Here is a 19,189-nt window from a genome sequence, read left to right as displayed (position 1 = left end):
GTCTATCATGTCAGATATGAGAATAGCTTTTCCTGCCCTTTTTTGTGGGCCATTGGGTTGTATGATAGTTTTCCATCCTTTCACTTTAAGTCTGTGTTTGTCTTGTTGAGTTAGGTGGGTTTCCTGTAGACAGCATATTGTTGGGTTGTGTTTTCTTATCCATCTTCCTACTCTGTGTCTTTTAATAGGTGAATTCAGGCCATTGACATTTATTGATATCAAAGATTGAAGATATTTTAATGCCATTCTTGTAGAGTTTTAGAGTGTTTTGATATATGTCCTATTTGTGGTGGTCTGGTTGTTTATAGGAGACCTTTCAGAACCTCTTTCAGGGCAGGCTTGGTGATAGTTGATTCCTTAAACTGTTGCTTGTCTGAGAAGGTTTTGATGCCTCCATCTAGTCTGAATGACAGTCTAGCAGGATACAGTATTCTTGGCTGAAAGCCTTTCTCATTGAGCACTCGATAGATATCTTGCCATTCTCTTCTCGCCTGTAGTGTTTGTATGGAGAAGTCTGCTGCTAATCTTATGGATTTTCCTTTGTAGGTGACTCTTTGTTTTTCTCTTGCAGCCTTGAGGATCCTTTCTTTATCCTTATTCCTTTCCATTCTAAGTATGATATGTCTTGGTGTCTTTAGGTCTGGGTTAATTCTGTTTGGGACCGTCTGTGCTTCTTGAATCTTTATGTCTTTGATGTTGTCTAGACTAGAGAAATTTTCAGCTATTATGGCCTGGAAAATGCTTTCTTCCTCTCCTTCTCTTTCTTCCTCTGGTATGCCAATAATGTGTATATTGTTTCTTTTAAAGTCATCCCATAGGACTCTGTTGTTGTTTTCAGCATCTCTTAATCTCTTTTTGAGATCTCTTACTTCTTTTTTAGTTGTCTCTAATTCATCCTCAATCTTGTTAATTCTGTCTTCAGCCTCATAGATTCTATTCTCTCTGCCCTCTACTGTTTTCTGGAGTTCATCTATTTTGTTGCCCTGCTCTGATACTGTTTTAGCTTGTTCAGCTAGTTGCCTTCTTAACGATTTCAGCTTTCAGCTCTCTAATAACCATGAGCTAATTAGTATTTTCTTCCATATTCTCATTTGTTGTTCCTGTATTTCTGATTATAATTTTTTTAAATTCTTTACTCACTCCTGTTATTATTTCCTTAGCTAATGTTTGGATGTTGAACTCGTTACTTTGTGCTTCACCCTCTGGAGGACTTTTAGTTGGGCTCTTGTCCTGGTTTGATTCTCCAATATTTCTTCTTGTTGTTTTAACCATTTTATATATTATGTTATGAGTTCCCTTTATCAGTACTTTTCAAATTATTGATCACTATTGCCTGGATTGACTTGTGTCTACGTAAGTTAATTAAAGGGTTCATAGTGGCAGAAGTTAACAGTTGTTTCAATAGTATTTAAATCTCTGAGTTGGAGCTCAGTGGTTTAAAAGCCTCTTTTTTTTCTTCCCTGTAGGCTATGGGAGCCTGAGGGCTTTTAAACTATCAATAGGCTTCAGCTTAATCACTGACTCCTGACCAAGAGATAAAGCAGGGTGTGGCAGAGATAATCCAGTGGTTATACAAAGAGACTTTCACAGCTATGCCACCGAGGTATAGGTCTTCTTCTGAGTTTCCTGGTTAGATCTCTGTCCCCTGGTGTCCCTCCCTGTCGCTGCTCCAGCTTCTGAGGGTAGTAGCAATGGAGACTCAGAGTTGCACTTGGGGAGTCCTCTCCTCCTTTCAGCTGTCCTTTTGTTGGTGGAGCAGACTGGAGGTGGTGTCTCAACTGATAAACTGCTGAACTGTTAGTTTATCTCTCCTTAGGCTCCTCTCTCCTCTCTGTCACCAGCCACACGTGTTTGTGCTCACCGGTGATTTACTGGGTTCCTGTGGTCATTCTAGTCCTGTCTTGTTTTGGTCCCAGGTGGTCTCCTTTGGTATTCCTAGTTGATCTGGGAAAGGAGAGGAAAGGAGCGGAGAGAAAGTGATCTGCTGCTCGTAGCTCCGCCTCTGGAAGTTGAATCACCAATAGAGTTCTAATTTAAAATACTTGAAAGTACTTATTTTCTATGATCCCTCAGTTATGTCCTAACACAACTCTCCAGTTTCCACCCATATTGTTATTAATGCTGTGACAACTTAAGTGTTTCTACTCAACAACTACTATACTGAATAGTTTTATATTCCATATTGTATTTGATTCAATGTTTCTGTAAGATGGCATAATAGTTCCCATTTTACAAATAATGTCAAAACTAGAAAAAATTAAATATTTATACTCTATGGAAAAGTCAAACTGGAAATTGAAAAGTAAAATGGTCTTCTCCACAGTTTAAATCCTTAATCACTAATATGCATGGCTTTCCTCCATGCTTGATCTATGGTCTGTATATCAGATTAGCTCTTTTTCTACTTAAGGATCTAAAGTCTTCCTTGTTTTCATCTTTTAGGCCAATGTTTAGAAGTTTCACAATCATTTCCAGTAATTTGTTCTTTCCAACCATTCAGCTGGCTTACTCCTGTTTTGGCTAAGAGAAGTGCAAAAGTTCAGGAAGCTGGAACCAAAAGCTGAAAATTTAGCTGCCAGTTCTGAAGTTCTTACTATATTTGTACACATAGAGCTCAGTTCTTTACTATTTCAAGGTCTTTCCATCTATCTATAATTTAATTTCAGGTAAATAGAAACAAATTATGTGTTTATATATTGATACAGACAGTTCAGTGCTTGACAAACATCATGTGAAAAATTAAGTTTTTGCAAAGGGAAATAACTTATCTGTAGGTAACCCAGTTTGTAGGATCTTATAGCCTCAAGATCTCCACTTTAAATTCAGTTTTTCAGCTTGGCTTAATGTCTTTGCCTTCTGAAGGTCAATTTGCTTCCCCTCAATTTTCTTCCCAAGGTGATGAAATATTATCACATTGTCCACTCTCTGGGGGCTCAGTTGAAACCTATATGGGCTTCTGAGAGGAGCCAGCTACAAGAGAGAATCCTATGCCACAACTTCAAATGGCTAAAGAAATTATAAGTACTGAGTTACTGGGAGAGTTTATGTCTAGTCTTATTTTGTTGTTCTCTGATTAGCATCTGGAGTCTTCTGGTTTTTTTTTTCCCCTCTCCCACCTGCTTCTCATTTAATTGATATCTCCATCTAGCTTTACCAGTTGCATTCTGAGATCAGTGGATCAAACAAGGGTCACTTATGTTATAAATTCCTCCCTCCCCAATCCTGAGTATTTTAGTTAGAAGGAAGAGAAAGCATCATTTATCTGAAAATACTATGCTTCATTTCACACACGGGTTTAGGAAAAGGACATAAAGGAGTTTGTTTCCCTAGGGCCTGGCATATGAAGGGAAGACTAGTTGGTAAGTGCAACTGGTTTAATCACTATTCTCCTCTACAGCCATACCAAAGACAATTAAAAATAATTGTATGCATCATCAAAAAGAAGCAGATTGTACACCACTATACAGATGGGAATACTGAAGCTCAAGTGGTTAAAATCTGTAGTCAAGATCACAGAGGGTATTTTTCTAGTGACTATTTGCCAAGAAAACTCTGGGATGAATGCCAGTCTCAGGCCAGGAACAAGGAAACAATGAATTTTCAGAAGAACCCAAATGGCTTATGAAAGAGACTGGGCTGTCACCTGACACTTTACCCATTTACTTTGGATTTCTCAAAAACTCTTCCTCCTTCCACTCCTTGTTGGCTAGGGTATGAAGGAGAGTGGTTTATTTGTTTCTGCTTCTCTGAGAGAAGAAAAGCTTTTGGAGTACTGGAGACTATCCTGGGGTGGATGACAAGAGTAGAGTTTTTCAAGACCAGCTTTCTATCCCTGATCTTTTCTGGGTTCATCTTCACCATGCCCTAAAACCAACCTACAATGTCCTCCTCAGGGAAAGACAGGGAAGTCACAGGAACTCCCCCCATATTCTCTAGTCAGCAGCCAAAATGATAATGAGTGCAGATAGCCTCACAACCCAAAACTAGAAACTGCAGTAAGAATTCTATTTACCCTCTAATTGCAAGTGAGGAATTAGATATCTAGGCAGTGAGAAATATTAGCATGCTCTCAGGACTTTGTCCTCACTGTAAAAGCAAAGATGATAGATATAGCCCCAGTCTCTGAAGGGAGGCTGGGGGTATCCTGCCCTGCCCCTAGAGGAAGACTGGTCCTGAAATAAGTGCAGCCTGAAATGTGACCATGTGCTGCAAATTCAGACTAATAGGGACTTAGAAATTACACAGGGCCTGGTGATAAATATAAATATATGGGCCCTGGAGTAGGTAGATCGAGGTAAATAGTTAATTTTAGCCATAGGATTTTCTTTTCAATAATAAGAGCTACTCTCTGCCCTAATCCAGCTTTGTATCCCTTTTTCTCTACTCTGACATCATTCTTTTAAACAATATTCTTATGCAATTTCAAGCTAGCTACCAAACTCAAGCAAAACTATCATAGTTGTGTGCTTCCAGGAACATGCCTAAAATGGATCTTCTAGCTTTTTTCTACCCTAAAATCACTAATCTCATATGCTCTAATCCTAATTTTTGGTTCCTGTTCATTAACCAAGTTGTCTCAACTCAGGTCATGCCACCTTCCAGACACCAAGTTACAGATGCTACCATGACTCCATCCTGACTTCTCTGGGCAGATGACCTCACCAATATGTCCTGACCCTCTTATCTCCAGAGCTCTGGTCCACTAGGGAAAGAGAAAGAAGCCAGGGTATGGATTGACCTGTCAACACCCATGTTCAGTGAAGAAGCAATTGCAGAAATCAGAACTCCTAACTTCTGCTCCTCAAAAACAACCTATCCATACTCTAGGTGGGGGAGAATTGATAGGATGAAGATAAGGGGGCTCTGAACTCCAGCTCTATTAGTACACAGAGAGAGAGAAGTAAAAGGAGAGGGACACATGGAGGTAGTTATGTTGTCATGAATGGCTTGGGGAGAAGAAAGATCTAAATCAGAACAAAAAGGGGTAATTATGAATAAATGTGGACAAATAGTTGTGGAGATGATGGCTGGCCCATGTCTACAACCTTAGGGGAAGTGTGGTGGATTGCAGTTGGGAGACTGAAGATTCATATCTCTGGTGGTGGGAATGGTGTGGATTTAAACTCTTGTTGACATGCAATTCTGTAATATAAATAAATAAGAGTGGCACATAGTCAGGCAGTTTATATAGAAAAAAACAATATTTGAGACTCACATACATACATTTAGCGTGCATGTCACCCTCTCCAACACTATCTTGTGAATACAGCACATGTAATAATGACTTAGATCAGTCTACTAAACTTTCATAGATCGCTCACTCTTTTATGTCTCCCCACACAAGTAATTTACAATCCTCTGATTTATTCCTCATTAAATTTATTCCTGGCACTGACATATGCTGTCAGTTTGTAGAAGCCATGTTCCAAGCTTCTTAAAGATCTTTAGAAAATCACTATGAAGTAATACAATAGCCAGGAGTGTATAGAGGAGTTATGTTTATTCTTAGCCTACCCCTATCTATGCTCTAAGACAGGGGAGCTCCCCTGGGAAAAGACTTAGGGTTTCAAACATGAGTCTGAACTCTAAAGCTCCCCCAAAGATTGATCAATCTCAATCACCTGAATACTTGTAATTTGAAGACCAGATATTGACTATTTGGGCATAATAATCCCAAATAAGTCAATATCCTTAAAACAGAAAGATGGGACTTGCTATAGCTTTGGTAGATTCACTGACAGAAAATCCATTTTCCAGTGGTTGGTACTAAAAGTGCCTATGTTACTGGATTACTGAGATATCAGGGCTGGATACCCTAGAATTAAACATTAACTCTATTTAGGGTTAAACATTGATTTAGTAAATGATCCACATGTGGGAACAGAGGCAATAAACCCTGCTCATGGGCAGTAAACAGGCCTTTCAGATTATCTGAAGTATTTTATCTCATTTATATGGCAAAACATACATTCATAACAACTAGTTCCAGTGAGGTATGCCCAAAGAGCATTGGGAATTGAGAAAGGGCCATTTGACTTTGTTCTCCACCCCCATCCTGCCTTATCACTGATTTAATAATGATCGACAAGACTGTAGGATAAGAGGGGTACAATTCCACACAATTCCCACCACCAGAGTTCCACATCCCATTCCCTCCATTGGAAGCTTTCCTGTTCTTTATCCCTCTGAGAGCATGGATCCACGATCATTATGGGGTGCAGAAGGTGGAAGGTCTGGCTTCTGTGATTACTTTTCTGCTGGACATGGATGTTGGCAGGTCAATCCATACTCCCAGCCTAGTGGGGCAGGGCTCTGGAGATGTGGGGTTCCAGGGTACATTAGTGAGGTTGTCTGCCTGGCATCAACCTGTCACATTGGCATCATGGTAGCATCTGCAACTTGGTGTTTGAAAAAGCATTAAGATGTAAAGCAGAACAGATTGTTTAATAACCAGGAACTTAAAGCTAAGAATATAGCAGATGAGATTTGCAGTCTACATTTTGGAAAAATTGAGTAGGTCTATTTTAGGTATATTCCAAGGGACCCATGACTTTACCAATTTTTGCCTGAGCCCTAAGCTAGCATGCAGGTGGGCTAAAGGCACATTGTCTGGGGAGATGGTGTCAGAGTTGTAAATAGGGCTAGAAGCTGGATCTGGGTAGAGAGTAGCTCCCAAATGTGGGAAAGTATATAAATATTGTTAACTGCAAACCCCATCAATTTGATCTGAGGTCCATATTCAGTACAGGAGCCTCTGTAACTGTGCATCCCTTTAGATATGAGCTCTCATTCTATGGTCATAGCTAGGAACATTCTGGGCTGCACACATTCCAGGACCTGTCTTCCTTGAGTGGTGGAGTATGCTGAACCAACCTCCCTTTAGAGAATGGGGCAGTCCCATTGAGACTCTCAATGGGGTTGTCCCACATTGAGAGCAAGGTCCTGTAGAGGCCCACAAGGGGGTTCACTATGTTGTTCCTGATGGAGATGACCAGTGACAATAGTGAGAGGGATCTCTTAGAGGTCTATGACCATCATAACTATGTGCAAATCCAAGGATTCCCTTATTAGGGCCCCGAGTGATGGGGTTGCCCCATTAAAGCCCATTAAGGTATGCTGGCCTCTTGCCCTTATCCAGCTTCTCTAGTCCTTTACTTTACTGACAAGTTTAGCCTTGTAGTGGTTGAGGGAAGTGAAATAGGTAGTAGGTGAGAAGGTGTGATCCATTTTTCTACTGTGATTTGGTCAACGTATGAGCTGAGGGTACCAAGCTAATGAACATATTCTCAGTGGTTGTTCAGATACCGTAGTTAGTCTGTGTTCTTTATCTTGGGCAGTATTCTCTGAATCAGTCAAAGGTACAAAGTAAAGTCTCTCTCTCTCTCTCTCTTTGTAAAGTCTTTTTTGCTATGTAGAAACAATTCATTGGGAGAGGGAAGGTTTGGGGAAGTTGAAGAAATTATTCAGTAATGGAAAGTCTTGGTTCTAGGTCTACCTATAATATTATTCTTCAGGTAATTGGGCAATTCCTTCTTTTTCTCTACTGTTGGTTCTTCACAAGTGAGTAGGGGATAACTCTTAGCTCTAAATTCTGTCCTACTGTTTCTCTTATCTGAGAGGGAAGAGGAAAAAATGACATTCAGAAAGAGTATTAGGTATGGCTATGACTCAGAGAAGAAGTAAAGGAAGGGCTGTAGAAGTGAATAAAAATGGGCACGGGGGAACCACAATAGTTTCTGTTAGAGAAGGATAGAGGAACAGGATTATGGGGGTGGGAATGACATGGAATTATACCACAACTATTTATAATTTTAAATCACTATTAAATTACTAATAAAATTTAAAAAATAAAGTCTATGCTAAAGATGAATCAAAACACCTATTAGATGTCAGTCATTACATATATTATGCTCTGTATAACATATATAAATAGTAAGGATAATTAATCCCAATATTAAGCGAAAAAACTGAAGTCCAGAGACCTTGTCAAGTGTCTTCTCAACTAGCAGACAACAAGATGTATATATAACCCAGAGTACTCTATATCCAGAGCCCATAAGTGGTTCACACAAAGTCACATTGGCTCTCTCAGACAGCTATGACTTTACTGGTGTTGTTCCTAATTAATAGTGGTGTGTGTGTGTGTGTGTGTGTGTGTGTGTGTGTGTGTGTGTGTTGTGTGTGTGTGTAGAATGACTCCTCAATTTAACTATATGACCTTGGGAACAATTGGTAACAATGGATCCACTATAGGTAGAACAATGGTTTTATAATTGGGAACAATAACATGCACTTAATAAGCTTTTAATCATCCTGGACCTCTGACTAGTTATAGACATTTATCTGAAACCTGTAAATGTTACCTTGTTGAGGTAAAAACACTTTACAACTGTAACTAAGTACAGGCTATTGAAATAAGTACAACACCCTGACCTGGACTGCTAGAGTGAACCCTGTCATCACAAATGTTCTTAGAAAAGAAATGCCCTGCTACCCACCATAATGAGGCTTAGTTCAAAGTCATATTCAGGAGAGAAAACTGACAATGATGTAGATTCATGCTTCAAGAAGGGTTAGGGGAGAATGAGGCAGAGGATCTCCACAAAATCTTTAAAAATATGCAGATCAACCTAATGTATTCTACATGCATAAAAAAAGGCAAGGATGAATAGAGAAGACTCAAGATTCCTACCTGAAGGAGCTTAAAGTGTGGAATGTGTGCAGCCTAGAATGTTCCTAGCTATGACCATAGAATGAGAGCTCATATCTAAAGGGATGCATAGTTACAGAGGCTCCTGTACTGAATATGGACCTCAGATCAAATTGATGGGGCTTACAGTTAACAATATTTATATACTTTCCCACATTTGGGAGCTACTCTCTACCCAGATCCAGCTTCTAGCCCTATTTACAACTCTGACACCATCTCCCCAGACAATGTGCCTTTAGCCCACCTGCATGCTAGCTTGGGGCTCAGGCAAAAATTGGTAAAGTCATGGGTCCCTTGGAATATACCTAAAATAGACCTACTCAATTTTTCCAAAATGTAGACTGCAAATCTCATCTGCTATATTCTTAGCTTTAAGTTCCTGGTTATTAAACAATCTGTTCTGCTTTACATCTTAATGCTTTTTCAAACACCAAGTTGTAGATGCTACCATGATGCCAACGTGACAGGTTGATGCCAGGCAGACAACCTCACTAATGTACCCTGGAACCCCACATCTCCAGAGCCCTGCCCCACTAGGCTGGGAGTATGGATTGACCTGCCAACATCCATGTCCAGCAGAAAAGTAATCACAGAAGCCAGACCTTCCACCTTCTGCACCCCATAATGATCGTGGATCCATGCTCTCAGAGGGATAAAGAACAGGAAAGCTTCCAATGGAGGGAATGGGATGTGGAACTCTGGTGGTAGGAGTTGTGTGCAATTGTACCCCTCTTATCCTAAGGTCTTGTTGATCATTATAGAATCAATTTTTTAAAAAGTATGGGCGAGGGCGGAGCCAAGATGGGGACTGGAATGTAGTAGCACCCCTGGGCTCTGACATCAACTGCTAGAAAGCTTTGAAATCCTGGCCTTCAGCAGGACCAGCAAGGAGGCATCCTAAAGGTAGACCTGGGAGGTGATTATAATTCAATTTGTGTTAAAAATTAGAGCAGAAAGAAAGGAAATTTCTTTATTATTTCTCTCAGCCCCCCTCTCCCCATAACCAGACCCCAGGGGTAGGGAGCTGCTGCTAGCAGGCTCCCCGTGGAGCTCCTTTCTTTACCAAGATTCTTGGCCTACCATGGTGCCATTAAACCCTGCTTCCAAATTTCTAGGCTATTTCTGTTGTTCCTCTGAGTAAGGGACTTAGACCCATACAGGTGACAATTAGCTGATCAAGCAAGCCTCACCCAGCCTGCTTGAAAGTTTTTTTTCTTTTTTTCACGTTTGTTTTGTATTGTGTTTTCTTTCTCAATCAGTTGTCTAGACTAAATGTACATAGGCTAACAGGGAGCTGTCCAAGTTGTAGACCCACTGCTTGGGCTTTTTACTCTGTTCTATTTTACAAATACTAAAATATATACACACATATCCCTTCCCCTCCTCAGGTGACCAAAATTAACTCTTAGTATACTTTCCATTGCTAGACAACAAGAATTATCACCCACTGTGAGAGAAACTTGTCTCACTTTTCATACCTCCTCTATACACTATCGCCCTTCTCCCACCTCCAAGCCAATAAAATATATATGTATATGTGTATATATATATATATATATATATATATATATATATACAACTCTCCTTTCACTGCTTTTTTTTTCTGTTTCCTGCTTTTTTCTTTTCTCTATTTTTCCCCCCTGTCTTCCTTTCTCCCTTCCTCCTCCCTCTGCCTTCTGAATTCACTGATACTTATTTGTGAACTATTTCAGGGAAGAAGTCTGACTCAGAGCAGACTCTTTTTGTGTGTGTCTCTGCTCTACTTCCTCTTCCCCTCTTGCTACCCCTAGAATCTACACTGGACAGTATATTTGCATAATTGTCTATTCCTGCTATCCCTTTTTTCCTTTCTCTTTCTTTTTCATTTAGATTTGGTTGCTATTTTTTCTTGAACAGGAGACATTGTGGGACTAACTGGAATTGGTTAAACTGCTTCAGTTATTACTTTAGTTATTATTGTAATTTCTGAGGGTGGTGATTGCATTTGTCATAAAGGTATTCAGTATAGTGTGGCTTGTACATAAAACAAAGCAACTGAGGAACAACAGAACATAAAAATAAAAAACACATTAAAAATGGGTAGATCAACAGCAAATAAAACTGCTAATACAATGAATGAAGACAAGAGCCTAGAAGAAACTACAAATCAGCCAGAAGTAACCATAGATAAGAAAAGCATGCAAGCAATAATAAATCTATTAATCACAGAAATGAAAACAACTTTTAAGGAAAGGAATAGAAGTATTAGGGAAACAACAGATGAGACCCTCAAGAAAAATACTTTGAGGCAATTAGAGAACTGAAAGCTGAAATAGCTGTAATGAAGAAAGCAGCCGAGGGAAGGGAAAGCAGACTAGCAGAAGCAGAAAATAGAATTAGCCAGACAGAGGATGAGATAGAGAAAACTAAGAAACAGGTGAAAGAGTTCAAAAAGAGATTGAGAGACACTGAAAACAACAGAGACATATGGGATGATCTCAAAAGAAGTAACAGTCGTATAATTGGCCTGCCAGAGAAAGACAGGAAGGGGAACCAAGCATTCTAGAGGAAATTATAGAAGAAAACTTCCCAGACCTGAACAACAGAAAGGACATTAAGATCCAAGAGGCTCAGAGAGTCCCAAACAGAATCACCCCATACCTGAAGACATCAAGACACATCATAGTCACAATGAAAAGAAGTAAGGATAAAGAAAGGATCCTAAAGGCTGCAAGAGAAAAACAAAAAATCACATACAGGGGAAAACCTATAAGACTATCAGCAGACTTCTCTACCCAAACTCTAAAGGCCAGAAGGGAATGGCAAAATGTCTATCGAGCCCTGAATGAAAAAGGGTTTCAATCAAGGATAATATATCCTGCTAGACTTTCATTCAGATTACATGGAGTCATCAAAACCTTCTCAGACAAATAAAACTTAAAGGAAGAAACTATCACCAAACAGGCTCTGAAAGAGGTTCTAAAAGACCTCTTATAAACAAGAACATCACTGTAATACTTGCAACGTATCAAATAAAAACTTGTTTAACAATGGCACTACAACACATTAAACCCATAATATCAGTAAATGTCAATGGCTTAAACTCACCCAGCAAAAGGCACAGAGTGGGAGGATGGATCAGAAAACAACCCAACCATATGCTGCTTGCAAGAATCCCACTTGACACAACAAGATAAACACAGACTTAAAGTGAAAGAATGGAAAACTATCCTACAGGCTAATGGACCACAAAAAAAGGCAGGAACAGCCATTCTCATCTCTCACAATAGATTTTTTTTATATTTATATATGACATATTTAATATGAAAACAAATAAAATGTATATTGTCAGGCCATTTTCCATTCAAAATATATACAAAGTTACCTTTAAGTTAAAAAAAATAATGTCTTATTTAGATTAAAAGCCAGCATAACTACAGATAACACCTCCTTTCCTACGGGGGGAAATGGTATCTGATCTTACTCAATTCTTAAATGGAATTGCTTGGACAATTGCCATTTGTTTGTTTGTATGTTAGTGATGATGTTGCATTCCTGCCAGATGTTTGAACTGAAAGTAGACAACTGCTCTCACAATAGATTTTAAATTAAATAAAGTAATAAAAGATAGGCAAGGTCATTACATAATTATTAAAGGATCAATCAGCCAAGAAGATATAACAATTATTAACATCTATGAACCCAATGAGGGACCATCTAAATACATCAAGCACCTACTCAAAGAACTTCAAAAATACATAAATAGTAATACAACAATAGTGGGAGACTTTAACACCCCACTCTCATACTTAGACAGAGCAACAAAACAGAATCAACAAAGAAACAAGAGAATTAAATGAAGAGATAGACAGACTAGACCTCTTGGACATTTTCAGAGCTCTTCACCCCAAAAAATTGGAAGACACATTCTTTTCAAATCCACACAACACACAACACATACTCAAGGATAGACCACATGTTAGGCCACAAAGACAGCATCAATAAATTCAAGAACATTGAAATCATCCCAAGTATCTTCTCAAACCACAGTGGAGTAAAACTAACATTTGACAACAAACAGAAAATTATTAAAAGTCACAGAATCTGGAAACTAAACAACATACTGCTTAAGAACCACTGGGTCAGAGAGACACTCAAGCAGGAAATACAAATGTTCCTGGAAACAAATGAAAATGAAGACACAACTTATCAAAATATTTGAGACACAGCTAAAGCAGTACTGAGAGGGAAACTCAGACCCATACAATCACATATTAAACATCAAGAAAAGACCCAAATAAACAACCTTACTGGACCTAAAGGAAGAGGAACAAAGGAACCCTAAAGCTACCAGAAGGACAGGAATCACTAAAATTAGAGCAGAAATAAACAACATCGAAAATAAGAGAACCATAGAGAAGATCAATGAAGCCAAATGTTGGTTCTTTGAAAAATTAAACAAGATTGACAAACCCCTAGCCAGACTCACTAAACAAAAAAGGGAGAAGACTCAAATTCATAGAACTGTAAACAATGGAGGAAATATCACAACTGACACCACAAAAATCCAGAAAATCATAAGAGAATTCTACAAAGAACTATACACCACCAAGCTAGAAAATCTGGAAGAAATGGAAGAATTCCTAGAAGCATATGCCCTTCCAAAAGTGAACCACGAAGAACTACAAAACCTAAATGCACCAATCACAGACAAAGAAATAGAAACCGTTATTAAGAATCTCCCCAACAACAAAAGTCCTGGACCAGATGGCTTCACAAACGAATTCTACAAAACCTTCAGGAAACAGTTAATACCCTAAAAGCTTTTCCTAAAGCTTTTCCATAAGATGGAAGAAACAGGAATACTCCCTTCCACTTTCTATGAAGCCAACATCACTCTGATCCCCAAAGCAGATAGCAACACAACAAAAAAGGAAAACTACAGACCAATGTCTATGATGAACATAGATGCCAAAATATTAAACAAGATCTTGGCCAACCTGATATAACAGCACATCAAAAAGATTGTTCATCACGACCAAGTGGGTTTCATCCCAGGAATGCAAGGCTGGTTAAACATCTGTAAGTCAATCAATGTCATTCACCACATAAATAAAAACAAAGCCAAAAACCACATGATTATCTCAATAGATGCAGAGAGAGCCTTTGACAAAATCCAACACCTATTCATGCTCAAAACTCTACAAAAATGGGACTAGAAAGGAAATTCCTAAAGATAGTGGAGTCCATATATATCGAACCTACAGCCACCATCATACTCAATGGACAGAAGTTGACAGCATTTCCCCTCAGATCTGGGACTAGACAGGGCTGCCCACTATCACCATTACTCTTCAACATAGTATTGGAAGTTCTTGCCATAGCAATCAGGCAAGAGAAAGAAATCAAAAGAATACAGACTGGAAAGGAAGAAGTCAAACTCTCACTATTTGCAGATGACATGATACTATACATAGAAAAACCTAAAGAATCCAGTAGAAAACTACTGGAAATTATTGGGCAATATAGCAAGGTATCAGGCTACAAAATCAATGTACAAAAATCAGTGGCATTTCTTCATGCAAACACTAAAACTGAAGAAGAAGACATCCAGAAATCACTCCCATTCACTGTTGCAACAAAATCAATAAAATACCTAGTAGTAAAGCTGACCTAAGAAGTGAAAGACTTGTATACTGAAAACTATGAGTCACTCTTCAAGGAAATAGAAAATGATACCAAGAAATGGAAAAACATCCCATGCTCATGGATCGGAAGAATAAATATCATCAAAATGAATATTCTCCCCAGAGCCATATACAAATTTAATGCAATACCCATCAAAGTTCCACCAAGCTTCTTTAAGAAAATAGAACAAAATCTACATTCATTTATCTGGAACCAGAAAACACCTAGAATTGCCAAAACCATCTTAAGGAAAAGAAACAGAAACGGATGCATCACACTCCCAGATCTCAAATTATATTATAATGCCATCATCATCAAAACATCCTGATACTGGAACAAAAATAGGCACACAGACCAGTGGAACAGAATTGAAAGCCCATATCTAAACCCCAACACCTATGGACATCTAATCTTTGATAAGGGGCCCAAAGTATTAAATGGAAGGAGGCTCTCTTCAATAAATGCTGCTGGGAAAACTGGGTTATAACATGCAGAAAAATGAAATTGAACCACCTTATCTCACCAGAAACAAAAATCAACTCCAAATGGATCAAAGACCTAGATGTCAGACCGGAAACTATCAAATACTTAGAGGAAAACATTGGTAAAACAGTTTGCCACCTAAACCTCAAGGACATCTTTGATGAAACAAACCCAATTGCGAGGAAGACTTAAGCAGAAACAAACCAATCAAATTAAAAAAAAACAAATTGAAAAGCTTCTGCACAGCCAAAGAAACTATCACACAAAAAAAGAGACCCCTCACAGAATGGGAGAAAATCTTCACATGCCGAACGTCAGACAAGATACTAATCACCAAAATATACAGAGAACTCAGCAAACTTAGCACCAAAAAAGCAAATGACCCCATCCAAAAATGGGCAGAGGATATGAACTAGACATTCACTTCAGAGGAGATCCAAAAGGCTAACAAACATATGAAAAACTGCTCCAGGTCCCTGATTGTCAGAGAGATGCAAATAAAGACAACATTGAGATACCACCTCACTCCTGTGAGAATGGCATACATCAAAAAGAACAGCAGTGACAAATGTTGGAGAGGCTGTGGGGACAGAGGAACCCTTCTACACTGCTGGTGGGAATGTAAATTGGTCCAGCCTCTCTGGACAGCAGTCTGGAGAACTCTTACAAGGCTAGACATAGATCTTCCTTCCATATGACCCAATAATTCCTCTCCTGGGGATATATCCCAAGGATTACATAATGCCCCACCAAAAAGATGTGTGTACATCTATGTTCATAGCAGCACAGTTCATAATAGCTAAAACCTGGAAGCAACCCAGGTGCCTAACAGCAGATGAGTGGCTGAGAAAGCTGTGGTACATATACACAATGGAATACTATGCAGCTATTAAGAACAATGAGCCCACTTTATCTGACCCATCTTGGACAGAGCTAGAAGGAATTATATTAAGTCAGCTAAGTCAGAAAGATAAAGATGGGATGTCCCACTCATCAACAGAAGTTGAGAAAGAAGAACAGAAAGGGAAACTAAAAGCAAGATCTGATTAAATCGAGAGCAGGGCACCAATGTAAAAACACTGTGGTGAAGGGGAGGGTGGCCATTGGGCTTCCTGGCACAGCAGAGGGTGGGGGTGCGGGGGTGGGTGGTGGGTGGTGGGGATGGGACACAGTCTTTTGGTGGTGGGAGTGGTGTTTATGTACAATCCTATTAAAGTGTAAACATTATATAAACCACTATTTAATTAATATGATAGGCGAAAAACTGATGATATGTCTAGAACTTCTTAAAACACAGACTGAATCTTTTTAATACATAGGCTGGCTTTGATATGTTCTCTCCCAGGGAGACCTAGACCAGGGAGAACAGAAGCAACCGATCGCACAGCTATATGCTGGGTATTATACCCCAAACCCTATCAAAGGGACTTTCCAAAGTTAACCCTATCACCAAATAATGTGATGATAACAATAACCGTTGTCTTCTTGAACCCTAAAACAGGAACCTCACATTTCCACTACAGAGCCTATATTTCCCCCGGTCCTGTAACCTTAGGGTGGGGCCCACTTTTCTGCATGCTGCTCTCAATTCAAATCAAATAATATTGCATCTGCGGATCGCAACCTAATCAACACGAGTGCCACCCCAGCATTCAGACTGTGACCAGAGACTTCAGGTGTGGAATGACAACCCTTCAGCTTCATCACTCGGGTGAGACCTTTCCTTTCATAGTATTATCTAATTCCATTCCAGGTGTTCCACTCCCCAATAAAGTCCCCAAATCTAGATACAGTCCAAGTTCCCTGAGATAGAGCATAGGTTCACCCATGCCCATAAACTAGGGGAAAAATATATACCATATATCTGAAAGCAGAAGTACACAAGAACATGCAGGGAATACCCCCAACACTTCATCTGCACTATTAGAGTCTTTAGGTCCATGATTATTCAACAATTTGTTTGGCTTTGTATGTTAACTCTCTTTTCAGCCACCAGGTTCCAGATGCTGACCAGACTTCCCTGGACAGAAGATCCCATCAAATTTTACTGGAGTGCCACTTCCTCAGAGCCCCACCCTATTAGGGAAAGAGAGAGGCAGACTGGGAGTATGGATCGACCAGTCAATGCCCACGTTCAGCAGGGAAGCAATTACAGAAGCTTGACCTTCCACCCTCTGCAACCCACAATGACCCTGGATCCATACTCCCAGAGAGATAGAGAATGGGAAGGCTATCAGGGGAGGGGGTGGGATGTGGAGATCGGGTTATGGGAATTGTGCGGAATTGTACCCCTCTTATTCTATGGTTTTGTTAATGTCTCCTTTCTTAAATACAAAAAGAAAGAAAATATTTGGGGGAAAAAAACAACTAGTAAGTTTGCAGGGAATAATTTCAATTTAAGAAAATAAACTTATTAATAAAACCATTAAAAAAAAGTATGGGCAAGGATCTCAGGATGAATAGGCATAAATATCCAATGACATATAGTACAAGCTACATCTCTGAAGACCGGATTATTTCTTTCTGGAGCAGGAGAACAAAATAATCCTATGGCAGGAACTTGCCCTCAACGTGGATCAATAATATTAGAGAATGTTCCATCCTCCAAAGGGGGATTGGTTAACATACTCTATCTACCATCTACAGGGATGGAGAGGTTACATAGGCTCCTATGCTGAATATGGGCCCCAGATCAAATAGATGGGGCTTACAGTCAACAATATTTATACACCTTTCACATATTTGGGAGCTACTCTCTCCCCTGATCCAGCTTTCCAGCTCTTTTTCCAGCTATGACAACATCTCCCCAGATAATTACTTGGGTCTAACTGCATATCAGATGTCAGGTTCAGACAAATATTAATAAAGTCTTGGACCCATTGGAATATGTCTGAAATAAGCCTACTAGCTATTTCCAAATCAGATACCTCAAATCTTCACCTGCAATATTCCTTAAGGAATATTGCCTTAAGGTTCATGATTAGTCAACAATTTGTTTGGCTTTATATGTTACCTTGTCTCTCAGCCACCAGGTTCCAGATGCTACCATGATGCCAACCAGACTTCCCTGGGAAGACGACCCTACCAATATGTCCTGGAGCCCTGCTTCCCCAGAGCTCTGCCCCACTAGGGAAAGAGAGAGACAGGCTGGGAGTATGGGTGGACCTGTCAACACCCATGTTCAGCAAAGAAGCAACTACAGAAGCCAGACCTTCCACCTTCTGCATCCCATAATGATCCTGGGTCCAAACTCCCAGAGGGAGTATTAAATAATAGGAAAGCTATCAGGGGAGGAGATGGGCTATGGAGTTCTGGTGGTGGGAATTGTTGGTGTTGCCATTTTATAGATACAAATTTTAAAAAAAAGAATAATTTTATGGCAAAGTAAGACCAGAATAATGGGACACTACTTAATTTATCTGTAATAGCATTGGCACACACTAACCCTTCACTCACATGCTAACCACTTACATCCAACTTAATATAAATTCCATAATAAAGGAAACATAAGAAAAGAATATATAGATTGAAAGCAAGTTTAAATGTAGGGGAAATCATCACAAGTAGTGAAGTAGCACTGCAGTTATCTCTAGTTTTATCTCCCTCACTATGTCCTCATTATCTTATTACTTCTATCTGTCTTGTATAATATGTAAACAAATAATAAAGTAAAGTAAATCTAGGTTGAATTGACTGTGGTATCACTGAAATTGATAGAGTTTGCATGAAAGTGACCAGGTAGTTTTCTCTTATATCTATCAGGTTATAGGTTTAGTGGCTGAAATTCAACTCTATAATACAGCATGTAGTTTGTCTTATTGCCATGAACGTATTTAATTTTCATATAATATCCACCAGTCAGCTGAATAATAAGAGTCTATATAACTTGTGTTTTATGGAATTCTATTTCTCTTTTCCTTCTTCCCCTTCTGTGGCTTAGCTTATAGAATTCTGTAGCATCTTAGTTCTTAGGCATCTATGCACAGATAGAACAAAATTTCTGGGAGAAGGTTAAGGTGTGGGATAGTATTTATTTGTGTGATACAGGACTGCTAAGATCATCTAGGATACACCTGGAAGTTTTAATCATGTCATGTCCAGAAAACCACCAAGGATTAATTGAGATAGAGAAACTTGCTACCCCAGTCCATCAGGTCAGCACAATTTTCTTTTTCTGTATAGCAGAAGGTCACAAATTTTTACTGAACCTAGAAGCAGGGGTTAGAGGCAGAGAATCACAATCCCCAAAGTTTCTGAATGTGCTTATACTGAAAAAGAGATCTACAGAAGCTGTGTGATGGCTCTAATTTAGGCTCAGTACCCTAGGGA

Source organism: Erinaceus europaeus, chromosome 19 (genome assembly GCF_950295315.1).
Source record: "Erinaceus europaeus chromosome 19, mEriEur2.1, whole genome shotgun sequence".
NCBI classification, from domain to species: Eukaryota; Metazoa; Chordata; class Mammalia; order Eulipotyphla; family Erinaceidae; genus Erinaceus; species Erinaceus europaeus.
Note: the sequence above shows the minus strand (reverse complement) of the source record.